This window comes from Sciurus carolinensis, chromosome 1, assembly GCF_902686445.1.
Source record: "Sciurus carolinensis chromosome 1, mSciCar1.2, whole genome shotgun sequence".
Lineage (NCBI taxonomy): Eukaryota > Metazoa > Chordata > Mammalia > Rodentia > Sciuridae > Sciurus > Sciurus carolinensis.
Window position 1 is genome coordinate 12,581,764 of NC_062213.1, and position 13,605 is coordinate 12,595,368.

The window sequence follows — 13,605 nt, forward strand, 5'->3', positions numbered from 1 at the left end:
TAACCAAATTATGAGATAAGTTAGGACTCGTGAGGTGAGATTCATGTGTTCTCGTTGCATAATAACTTATCATCAGTCCCTAACACAATTATTAGGAAATGTTGGCTTTCCTATTTCTGTGGCCAAGCTACAGGTAGTTGATTGTCCTTTTAAAGAGACGGACAAGGGGGGATGACAATTGGAGATATTCTGGCTATCAAATGGCTAATGGCATTCTAAAAACTTAATTTTTGCTTGTTCAAGTGGCAAAAATGTTCTTTGTGTCAAGTGGACTTGGCTTGAATCTGACTTTGTCATTTTTGCCTGCATGACTCCAGAAGAGCTTCTTGCCTGCCACCAGCCTCAGTTTCTCCAGTTGTGAAATGAATCAAAATGCAGTCTTTAAAAAAAAAAAAGATAACTACAAGCATTGGTGAGAATATGGAGAAATTGGAACTTTTACATAATGCTGGGGGAATGTGAAATGGTACAGTCACTTGATCTAGCAGTTCCTCAGATGGTCACACATGGAGCTACTGCAGGACCCAGCAAGTTCACTCCCTGCAACTTTATACCCAGGAGAAATGCAGACAAACATATGCTCATACAAAGACCTGTTCATAAATGTTTCTGGCAGCAGTATTTATAGTATTCAAGAGGAGGAAATAATCCTAAAGACATCAACTAGGAACATACAATGAGATGTAATTTAGCCACATAAGCAATGAAGAACTGTTGCTTACTACATCGTGATGAATCTTGAAGACCTTGTGCTATGGAAGCCACACATGCTGCAGTTCCATTTAAATGACACATCCAGAGCAGGCAATTTATAGAGGCAGAGAAAGCTTAGGATTGCTTAGGGATGGAGAAAATGGGGAGGTAGGAGGGTGAGAGCAAAAGGGTATGGGGTTTCCTTTTGAGCTGATGAAAATATTCTAAAATTTACTGTGGTGATGGTCATATACCTGGGAATATACTACAAGTCATTGAATTGCACAATTTTATGAATTTTGTCTCCATACAACTGTTAGACAAAGATAAATTTGTGATGATGAGGAAGACCCAGAAAAGGAACTGGGTAGTGATGACTAGTGAGGTAAAAGAATATACAGGGGATTGATTTGACCTAGTAGCTGCCAGTAACAGGGTCAGGAGTATTTTCCAGGATTTATTCTGAAAGCAATGAAGAGCGTCAATTGATCGAAGTATTGCTTTGAATATGGTCTATCCCTTCTGAAACTCAAGTTGAAGCTTAGTTCCCATTATGAGGCATTGTGAGGTGGACCAGGTGGGACCTGTATGAGGCGATTAGGATTCTGCCTGCCATCATAAATGTGTTAAACCATTCATGAGTCAATGGGTCATGTCTGATATAAACACCAGTTTGGCTAACTGTCCACCTTGTCTCTCGCCATGTGATGCCCAGCGCCATCTTGGGATTCTGCCAGCAAGAAGGACATCATCAGGGTGTCTTTTTGACCTTTGACCAAAACCATGAGCCCAGATAAATCTTACTGCTTATAACTTACCCAGTCTGCAGTATTATTGTGTTTCAGAAAATAGACTAAAAATAATTTTAAACACTGAGGTCAAATAGATTCCTCTTTTGAATATTGCTGTAGAGAAAGAAGGAGCAGAAGTTGGAGGGAGAAGGGAATACATAAATTTTCTCCTCTAAATGCTTCTACTTCCTCAGTTCAGTAGTGTGCTAAGTGTTAATAGAGAAATGTACAGTGTGCTACCTGAGTTCAGAGGAGGGCCTGGGGATTTACAGATTATTTCCTAGAAAAGGTGATATCTGAGTCCAGTTTTCAAGGTTGAGTGGGAGTTTGCCATCAAAGAAGTGTGAAAAAATACCATGAGCAACACTGCAAAGTAGGAAATACTATGACATTTGTGGAAATTAAAAGAAGCTTGGTGTTAACAGACTAAAAAGAGCAACTGTGAGGTGCAGAGGGGTGAGGTCAGAACAGGCTCAAATTCCAGTAATGAAGAGCACACAACCTGGTTTGAATATGAAAGTGATGTGGGGCAACCAGGATGTCTCAAGTAGAGAGGTCAAGTTGACAACTCCAAAGGCTGCAGAGGATAGATCTGCAGTGGGAAGAGGTGAGCAGGGTGGTGTAGGGCTAGTTATGGGCTTTTGTGGGATGCCCTAAACTAGGTCGGTTAGTCAAGAAAAGAGAACAAATAGAGAGGTGAAATTGTTAAGGTTTGGTGATTGAGAAGAAGTAGCGATGGCTGGTAGAGAAGATGGGTTTGATGGAGGCTAAGATAGGAAGAGGGGCAAGAGTGATCCTGGGGAGGCTGTGGTATATCAAACTGGAGGTGTAGTGTGCCATTGAATGCAGGACTTAGGGAAGAGATTGGAGTGGGAAATGTGGTCTTGGGAGAAACCAACATATAGGTGGTTGTTAAAATAACGAGTGTTTTAGTCAGCTTTTTTGCTGCTGTGACTAACCGATCAGATGAGCACAATTGTAGAGGAGAAAAGGTTTATTTGAGGACTCACAGTCAGAAGTCTTAGTCCATAGAAGGTTGGCTGCATTCCTCATGGCTCAAGGCGAGGCAGAACATCATGGTGGAAGAGCGTGGCAGAGGAAAGCAGCTCACATTATCAGGAAGCAGAGAGTCTCCACTCTCCAGACACAAAATATATACCCCAAAGCCACACCCCAATTCCCACCTCCTCCAGCCACACCCCACCACTTCAATTAATCCCATTAGGGATTAGTTCTGATTGGGCTAAGACTCTTACAACCCAATCATTTCTCCTCTGAACCTTCCTGCACTCTCTCACATGTGAGCTTTTGGGGGACACCTCACATCCAAACCATAACAATGAGAGTAGAGTATTTAACCTGAGCAGAGTGTCAATGGAGAGAAGAAAGTCAAGAACCTAATTCTTGAAGCATTCAAAAAGTGGATAGAGGAGAAGAGGCCCATGAATAACAATGGGAATCAACAATTAGCAGTATATGAGGAGGATCAAGCAAAGGAAAGAGAGGTTCAAAAAAAATCAGTGAATCAACCACAGTCCAGTGCAGTGGAGTCTAGCTAGAATAAGTGTTCACTCTGTTGCTACTATCAGGGTCACTGGAGGCTTTCATAAGAGCATTTCCATGGAGGGGTAGGAGGAAAGGGAGAGTGTAGTGGTTTGGCTCATGAATGGCAGGTGAGAAGTAGAGACAAGGGAATAGTGCTCTTTCCAGACTGTTCTAGAAGAAAAGTAGAGTAGAAACAGGTTAGAGGTTAGACGGAAATGTTAGATTCAGACATAGTTTAATATGGAAGATGCTTAATTACATTTATAGGCTCATGGGTGACAACTCATGGGAATGAGAGACTAAATGTAGAGGTCAGGAAGAGGGGAGAAGCAAAGATCCTGAGGAGAGCAGGTAGAGGGGTGGTCTTGAAGATGTGGGGCCATACCTCACCTTCTGTGCTAGGCCAAATTGTGGACCCCAAAGATATCGTGTCTTTCCAGAAGCTACGAGTGTTTCCTTAGGGCAAAGGGGGCTTTGAAGATGTAATTAGGATCTCCCATAGTGAGATTATTCTGGATTCTCTGGGTGAGCCTCAACTGTCGTCACAATGTCCTTACAGGAAAGAATCAGAGGGAGATTTGACTGTAGAAGAGAAGGCAGTGTGACCATGGAGGAAGAGCTCAGAGGGACATAACCCTTAGCCAGGGAATGCTGGCCACCACCAGAGGCCATTGAAATGAGGAATGGAGTCTCTGCTGGGCCTTCTGAAGGAACCAACCTCCCTGGCACTGATTTCTAGTGCCCTTTGACTCATTCAGATATATTTGTGTCATTTTTACTTTTTGGGAGGTGGGTGTGCTGAGGATTGAATCCAAGGCCTCATGTGTCCTAGGCAAATGCTCTACTACTGAGCCACATCCCCAGACCAATTTGTGTCATGCTAAGCCACTAAATGTAGGGGAGTTTGTCATAGCAGCAATAGGAAATTAATATGTCATTTGAATATGAGGGTGGAGAGGGAGTAGATACAGGAGTAAGAAATTTTGGGAGAGGGTAGGCAAGAATTTAAGTAGTGTGTTACTTAAACATTTGGTTTAGGAAGCCAGGTCATGTTCTAGAATGATGAGGATGAGATAAGAAAGATGTTAGAAGCAAATGGAAGAGGCTGCTAAGTTAGCCGAAGAAAAAGAATTGACCAGAGACCACGATTCCCAAACACTGAGTGTGTTACAGATCATTCCTTTGCAGCCGAGCTGTGGAGATGTGGCGTGGCTTCACAACTCTGGGGTTTTCTCTGGCTCTGTGTAGCCACCCAGACTGAAGAGCAAAGAAGGTGACTGAACTTGACTCAGCTTTGAGATTTTGTTGGGTTGTGGAGTAGGGAGACAGACAGTTGTTCTGGGGACCCTCCTGACTGTCTGCCACCTGAGGCGCATGGGGTACGGAGGATGGGGCAGTTGCAGGGAGGAGAGGAGCAGCCACCTCTGGGACTCTGGGTCAGGTTTAAGCAAAGGAAACAAAGGAGGAAGAAGAAGTGCTGGATGGAAAAGTTGAGGTTAAATGGAAATATGGCTCCAGGGACAAGGTGGGAATTGTGAGGAGATTAAAGAGTGGGAGGAGAAGACAGATCCAGGGCATGAACCGGTCGGGTCAAGAGAACAGGAGAAGACAAGACTGAAAGGGCTCCCCTCGGGAGGTAGCCAGCAGACAGGGAGGAGAGGTGGCTGACTATCAGCACATCCTCAGGCTGGAGACGGATGGGCATGATGAGCATGTCCAGTGGGCAAGTCCATCATGGGCCCCAGGGGAGTGAGTGATGAGGCTCGTTTTGGTGGTAGGGTGCCAAACCCTGTGGTGCTTTCATAGGGTTCCAGGATGGCTCATCCCCGCACGCTGAGTTGGATGGAATTCAGAGAAGATCCTGTCCATTGGATTCCATGGCCATGTGCATAGAGGACCTTGATCTTACTGTGGCCGCGCTCTTTCCTTTCGCATGGCTATAGACCTTCTCTGGGCTGTGTTCCGTCTCCTTTCCTTGGCACAGGCTATCTGCTCCTGCCAGAACAGCCTTTCCAACCTTGTCTGCCTGGTGAATTCTCCTTTCTAAACCCAGCTCAGCTGCCCTCTGCCCTCTGGGGAGGTGGTGGTTCTGCCTTCTGCCAACCTATGCTTTGCTATACTCCAGCTGTTACGTAGAATTTCAGGGTCTACTTTTCCCTCTCTCGCCCGACCCTAAGCTCATTGTGTCTTGGTCTCCTGTGTCTCCAGTACTCGGCAGAGAAGATCCACAAACTGAAATCAGCACTGAGGGCTCTTCAGTGAGGGAATGCTACTCCCTGGCCAAGGTTGGCAACATAGAAGCCTCCAGCTCATTTGAGCCCTTCTTGGTGGAGTTGTCTCTTCTCTTTTTAAAAAGTCAATGTCCAAAGTGAAAAACCGTGGTGCCATTTGGTCTTCCCAGGACCGGCCTGTTCAATTGCCAGGAAACTTCACTTTCCGAGTGGAATTGCCTCCATGTTCCCACTCTTCACCTCACCAAGCCAATGGCCAATACACTTATTTACTTGTCCCCACACCAGGGGACCATGTCCCCCCCTTCTTCACATGACTTTGCCCTCTCAGATCTTGCCACCTGTTTCTTCTGGGCATGAAAGAACTAAATTTTGGAGAAAGGCCTAAACTCTCTGTGAACCTCATGTCAAATCACATGGTTTTAGAAAACCCAGATGCAGTTTGAAATTACAGTTGAAATCCCATGGAAAATAAATGACACGAACAGCTGAAACCCCGCCCCCACCACCCTCAACTCCCCTCCCCCTGTTTTTTCATGCTTTCTCCCCTCTTGTCTCTTCAGAGCAAAATTTGTTCACTGGGGACATGAAACCGGAGCCTTGCACAAGAGTGGGGTGTTGATCTGGCCCATCCAGGGGTGGCAGCTGCTCAGAGCTGGTGGGGAGGGAGGGAGGGCCTGGAGGAGCTCACGGAAGTCCTCAGGAGAATTGCTGTTGGAGGGTCCTTGGGGGCTGCCCCCTCCTGTTTTGCGCAATCTATCTTTAGAGAACTGCAAGTTCATTTCTCAGAAGGGCCCCAGGGCTGAGATGACTTCTAAACGGACAAACCACTTCCTGCAATCTTTAACTGAATTGGGGCTGGGGGGTGTGACCATTGGAGCGGGGGGCTCCATTCAGACTTGTCCACACTTTTGTCTTTCCACAACCCACCCTGGCTCTGCGCCAAGAGAGATGGAGCAGAGTGGGTCCCAGAGCACAAATGGGAAGTCAGAAGCTTGAAACGCAGCTTGATACAGGTGCTGGTCACTCAGGGGACCTGGGAGAGGGGAGGATCCTGTCCTGATTCCCCATTTTGGCCTGGACCCTCCTGTAACTAATCTCTCAGGATCAACTCTGGACAGTCCTTTCCAGCTCTCAAGACACTTCCTCAGGGGTCAGGAGGTTATTTCACACAGGAGTGGTGGACAGTCATCGAGAAGTGGTTTCTAGTGTGTCTCGCCATGGTGTCAGCACCTAGCGTGTTGTCAAAAGGTGAAGATGCCCAAGGGATCTTCCCAAACGGTGGGCACTGTGCAGAAAGATAGACTTTCAGCATGAGCAGAGCAGGGCTCAGAACTCATCTCCACCACTTAGGATCTGAGGACCTGGGGAGGTGTCAACCTTTCTGGACTCTAGAAAGCTGCAGTGGTTAATGGCGGTAACCTACTGAAGGATTGGTATGAAACTGGTGTGAGATATTATAACAGCGTGCTCATTTCAGGACTGGGGGTACACAATATGTGCAATGTATGCTTCATTCTCTTGAAAATAAGAATAATAACAAAATCTACTTTAGAGAGTTTGCTAAATACCAGACCCTAGCACACCTGCATTCTCTCATTTGATCATTGCAATGACCTCATGAGGTTAGAGATGTCAGTACTGAAACTTCATGCAGTCCCAGGATGGAAGAGGCAGCATCTTGGTGTGATTCTGGTTGTGACTACAAAGCGCTGTACCCTCCTTCCCACCTGGACGGCTTCTCTGCACGCCTTTCTGGATGCTTCTTCCTGGGAACCTGAAGCAACTCTTCTGTGGCTTCAGGGATCCACACTTCCTACCTGGTGCCATTCTCTTCTTCCTCTGACCCTCTGGCTTTCATGAAAAGTGCCTCCTGCTGAGGGCTATGGTCAGAGGTGAGCTGGCTTGATCTAAGTCCATGATGGAGTCTGGGAATAGAACTGCCACATTCAGAAAAATATACAGGACATCAGTTAAATTTCAGATAAAAATGCATCTATTTCCATTATTGTGTCTGTCCTAATTATTGCACAGGACACACTTTTGCCATGTGATTATTTGCGGTTTATTTGAAATTCAAATTTAACCAGGTAACCTCTCTGGAGAAGATACTTGGTATCTCATATCCCGTGGAAGCAGGGCTGACCTTGGCTCAGGAGACCCCAGGCACCTTCTGGGCTCCACTGCCAGCTCTCTTTTCTTAGGAGAGCTATCACTCCTTCCTAACCCTCAATGTCACTTTTAAAAGCGACATCATAAATCCTTCCTGGCACTAACGTTTAGTCACTAGGCAGTCATGTTTAGTACAATCTCAAGTCAATGACTTCAGCTAGCATTTATTGAATGATCTCTGCTGAGTGGTGGAGATGGAAGATTCCTGAGATATGGCCCTTGCTTTGAGCTAATCACAGTCCACTTGGGGGATTGTAGACAGGTAAATAGATGGTTGTTAATGAAAGTGCTCTGTGTATTAAGGGAGTGCCCACTCAGCAGGGAGAGCCACAGAGGTCTGCTAGGCTATGCCTGATGGGTTTCCCAAGGAGATGATGTTTAAGCATATAATCACAAGGCCACACATTTCTTATGAAACCTAACCTTTTCTTTCCTCAGAAGTTGTACTTATCTGTTAACCATGCCTCCATAAACCCTTCCAGGTGATTAGCATCCCGCACTTGCACATGTGTAAGCCTATGTTTGAGCTCGTAAATATCATTATTCCCATTATACAGAGGAGGAAGGAGAATCTCAGAGAGCCCTCTGCCAAATAACATAAAGGTGGTGGAATAAGAATGAGTGAGACTTGGAGTCCTAACTGTGAGAGCCTATGAAGTTGCTAAACTTTCCAGTCCGGCCTGAAAACCATAGCTGAGAGGAAATAAGAGAATTGAGGAGTTTTAAAACAAACTGCAAGTGGAAAAGGCAGCTGGGTGTTGTTCAGAGGCCTGAGCTGCATTTCTGAGCCAGTCTGAGCCTTTCAGCATTCCACAGACCCCCTCTCCCCAGCAGGCACGGGGGAGGCAGGCGCGGTGGCCTTTATTGTGTAATGAAATGTTATCTGATCACGTCAGTTATTTGATCACAAAGCTCTCTGATGTTTTACTTTAAGCCAGAACCTTGGAAATGCAGAAAATAGATCCAATTGCAAGCCTGACCTTTTCTATGCACCAAATGCTGATGGAGGAATGAGCTAGAATTGTTCCTGAAAGGCAATTCCTCTCTGCAATTCAAAGTGAGGGCTGTCAGCTGAGGTGTGGGAGGGGCTACTGCCCAGGGAGCTTCCAGGGTTCTCAGGTCTAAAAGATGGGTACATGGCATCCATCTAAACCGAGGGAACTGCTAACATCATGGTGATTGCTTTTATCTTTGTCGATTCTCATGGTCCCTCTCTTTTGGACATGCATGCATGCATTACAGTTTTAAGTGCACATACATTTAATATTTGAAACAACCACATCGAATTTGGAGAAATATATTTTTGACTTTAGGAACTATCATGTTCCTAGATAGTATCTGCAAATGAATCCATTTTAGCTCATTCATCCTCTGATTCCTGGGTCAGTTCATTCAACTAATGTGTAATGAACAACTATTGTGTGCTGAACTCCTCACTAAGCACCGGAGGATGGCAGCAAGGGATGCGTGCAGCTTGAATAACTGGTATCAAACCCAACACTTCAGTGAAGACAGGCAGCATGGAAGGGCCTGAGAATGTGCAGCCACCTGTACCTGGATGTGGAACTGGACTCTGCCACTCACTGTGTGTCCTTGGGAAATTCACTTAGTCCCTTGAGTCTGTTTCCTCATTTATAAACTAGGGCTAATGAAAACTATTTTATTAATATTATATGACAACTTGAAAAGTATTTGCACATTACCGTTGTCTGCATGTTATAGATGACAACTGTGACTCTGAGAAATTTGCCATGTCACTCAAGTTCACACCACTAGTAAGCAGCAGGACCCGGGGTAGAACCCTAATCATCAAATTCTAAGAATAGTACTCTTCCCAACTCAATTCTTAATACTAATTAATTAATCCTAATTAATTAATACTAATTAATGCTTAATTAATCAATACTAATGACTAATTATTAATTAATTATCTTTTTCTCCCGCTAAGCTATTCTGCCAAACATTTCTTTGTAAGGAAATTATTGTCTGTTAGGAACAGAGACTCTAGAGTCTGTTTATTCTAGAACTTCAGGAGGACAACAGCCATCACAACAGAATTGGCTTTTCGTGCCAAGTGCGGCCATGGTAGAACATTAAGTCAGGCAGACGTCTCCCATGACTGAGAAGTGCAGTTGGATAGTAACAGTCTCGACTGGAGTATGGGTGGGGCTGGGGCACCTATCCTCTTCCTCCACTGGAGTGCCGCCTCCTAAATTTCCTGGTTCAGTTTTTCTTTTTCTTTTTTCTTTTTTCTTTTTTCCCCTTGGCATTTACCTTGTGAAACCATAATCTCTTGGTGTTCTAGGGCAGAAATGGCAGTGCTAGATGTCATCAGTGCAGGTAAGTGGATGATGGCCTCTGAATGTCTTTGTGTCTCTGGATGATGGAGGAACCAGCAAAACCTCACTGTGGATGCAGGTTGTTGTCTGGTTGGCTACAGAAGCCTGTTCTTTTCCCACAACATCAAAGTCTGTCATCGGGAAGAGTTCCACTTCTGTACCTGTGCTTCCATGTGAGTTTTATCAGGCCTTGGTGCAACGGTAAACACTGCGCTGTTACGTCTTTGGAGTGGAGGGGACTTCAGGGTCATTTTTGGGTCCAACACACTAACTGATATTTGGGTTCATATTTCTAAAACCCTGTCAACTGTTTGAATCCACAAAGGATCCCATTTTTGAAGTTTTTAGCAGTGATTGGTCCTGGAAAAACAGAAGCTGGCCCCATGTTCCAGTGGACATTCAAAGTATCCAGTAGAAAGGTAGTGAATTATAAGAAAAAATTAATGTCCAGTTACATATTTAGTAGATAAAAATCATTCTTATGTGGAAATATAGTAAAAGGTCACAGGTCAGGTTGAAGTCCCTTTTAGACATTCATTTCTCTGAGTAAACCACTATGAATATTTTGCCACGTTTCCTTCTAGAGTCTAATCTGGGTCTCTGTATACATGTTTGGGTTTCTCAGTATGTAAATGTTTTAACATAAATAAAATCATTTTATCTTTTATGTCACTGAGACTTCTCTTTGAAATGACATCTAGATCTGCATTCTTTTAAGTAGATACTAAGTATTTATTAATGGGGATGTTATCATTTATTCCACCATGATAAATATTTATGTCAACTTTTCTTCTCCCATTAAAAATAATCTCGTATGTGACTCCTTGTGCAAAAAAGTGTACCTGTGTTTCTCCAAGGTGCACGTGCAGAGATGGAATTCCTGAGACGTGCTTCTGCCTGCAAGCTCCAGGGCTAGGAAAACCACTGGTCCCTGAGGTGGCACCTGTCCTCCCCTCCTCTCTTCTCTGTGGAAATGCTCCTAGAGTGAGCGGAAGGACTTGACTCCTGGGGACCTGGATCTATGCCCTGTGTGACCCAGATCTAGGAGGTTTACTCTTCAGATTTCATAGTCTTTTCCATCCTATTGCTGTCACTGCGGGAAGGGAAAGAAAAGCAGGGAATCATGGGAAACTGAAAAGATAGCTCTGGGCAGGTCATAGTCCAACAGGAAAAATAGCCAAGTTTGTATTTTCAACTTCTGAAGATGTCATTGTGCATAGTTCCTGTGACTACTTCCCACGCTTCCCGGGTCCTTGCCCCAGGACGACTCAGAACTGCATATCTCACCTAATACTGTTAGGGGGGCAGGAGGCTCTAGGGGCAATCCTTTGCAGTCACTGAATTTTAAAGATAGGGACACTTTAAGGAGAGTCTTTCTGACCTTGAATAAGCCACTTTACTGTAGACTCACCTGTTTCAAATCATCTTTTAGAGGGGACAGTGACTGCTGCTCTGCTAGGCTATTGAGATTGTTGAAGGCATGGATTGAGATAATAAAGGTGAAATATTAAGTACTGGCTTAAAGCAATGGTTGCACAGTGTTTAAAAAATGTGTGCTTTGGAGGCACATGTGTGCTCGGTGCTTGATTTCAGACTATCTTGAGGCTGAAAAGTGGGAAGGGCCAGTAGAACAATTCCCGCTCTGGGCAGAAGGGGGCACTCTTGCACTTCCTCTAGATTGTCTTAATACCATGAAGGGAGGGGCCAAATTTTTGTCTCCATTGTCCAATTTGGTTTTTGAATCATTGTGGGGATGGTGAATTACATTGTGTCCATTCCCTGGGATTGGTCATTTCATAAGTCCAGAAAATGCAAAAGGTCCTGATCCAGGTTGATTTTATCCATGTTTTGTCCAGGACAGACAAGAGCTGACCACATGGACCCAGAGGCATATGAAGAGCCTAGCGCAACAAATGACCATTATATGGTGCAAAAAGCACTAGGGACCAAATGGCCACCTGATTTCTGCATGATCTATGTGTGGCATGGTGCACTGCAGTAAAGATGTGTTCTGCTGCTTTTCATCTGTAATGCAAGAGACGACGTGGACTATGGGTTCCAGGAGATAAATTTTTAAGATCCTGACTGGCCGGGCAATGATAGCTGGTTCTAACGACACTGCCGTTGTGTGGATGGGTAGTTATGGGAAGCCATCAATGAGGGAATGGACCCATTTAGCATCATCTCACATCTTGTCACAAATATTGGACGCCTTGAAGATGTATGCAAGATGGATGAGACATATTAGATATTTGTGGTTTCCAGAGGGCTCAGTCAGGCCTCTCAATTATACTTTGTGCTGGTTCTGGACTGGGTAAGAGTATCAGCATTGCGCCCCTCTTTTGTTATTGTTTTAAATTATAATTGAGATCAAATTTTAGGCTTATAGAAACATTGAGACATCTTCTTCTCTAACTAACTAGTGCTAATCATCAAAACTAGGAAATGAACATTAACAGAAAAGCTACTCCCTAATCTGTAGACCTCATTTGGATTTCACCAATTATCCCAGTCACATGCCATATGGCAGAAGAAAATACAAAATGAAATGTTGACTTTGTGTCTCTTTAGCCTCCTTTAATCTGGAACAATTTTCCATCTTTTATGACAGTAGTATTTTAGAAAAGTACGGATATTTTGTAGACTGCCTGATTCTGAGTCTCTCCGCTGTCTCCCCATGATTAGATTTGGCTCACATGTTTTCGGCTGGAACATGGTAGAAGGGGCGCTGTCTCATGTTCCATGTGTTTTAGCAGGAGGTGCAATAGCCTGCTTTCCTCATTACAGGGATGTTGGCTTTACTCGATTAAGGTAGTACCTGCCAGTTTTCTCCACTATAAAGTTACTGTTTTTTCCCTTTGTAATCAGTAAGCGTTTTGTTGGAAAATGCTTTATTATGTAAACTTCTGTTACTTCCCTCAGTTAAGCCACTAGTTTACCATACAGTGATGATTCTTATCTGAATCGATTACTATTATCAGGGTTGCCAAATGGTTATTTTCTTCCACTCTTTCACATTTATTAGCTTTCGGCTATAAGGAAGAGATTTCTCTTCTTCCATATTTATTTCATTGGCAGTTCTCTCCACAAGGTCCAAACCCCTTTGGCACAGGTAATATGAGATGATAATCAGGTGCTAAAATTGTGCTTTGTAGTTTGTAAAGAATGTCAACATCCATTTTTCTCATTTGTGCTGCGTAACCAGACTGTGTGGAAGTTAGTGGAATCCTTCTATTCATGAGGACGCGGAGGCTCAAGAAAGACACTCCATCTCTCGTGTTTCACTATATGGTCAGAATTTTTGATTTTGTGGAGACCATCAGAGAACATAGCCGGGTAAGCTGCTTTTAGATCTTCTAAATACCCAGCCGAGTAGGTGCTGAGTCTTGGTTTGTTATATGAATGAATAAATAAATGAGTAGAAAAGCTTTCTGATCCTATAAATGCTCCCTTGCCTCCTGTTGATCCATGGCGCTCTTTCCTTCCTGTGATAGCAAAGGCTAATGCTGGAACTTCCCCTGGGAGGCACCGAGCGCTAAGCACTAAGATCTAGAGCTTGCTGACGAGGGTGGGCATGGACAAACAGCAGAACAGCCTGGGTCTCTGTATCCAGGAAGAGGCTGATGACATCATCCCCATGGAAGCACACAGAATGGTACTTCCAGGCCCCACAGATCTGTCTGTCCTCATCCGGGAGGGCAGAGGGCACACTTATCACGTTTACTCGGGTCCATCCAGTGCCACTGGCCAGGCTGGAACTCCTCTGGACCCTTCCTGGTGGTGTTGTGGTTTCCATCTGAACTCTAGTGAGGCTTGGGGCCTAACTCTGCTTGT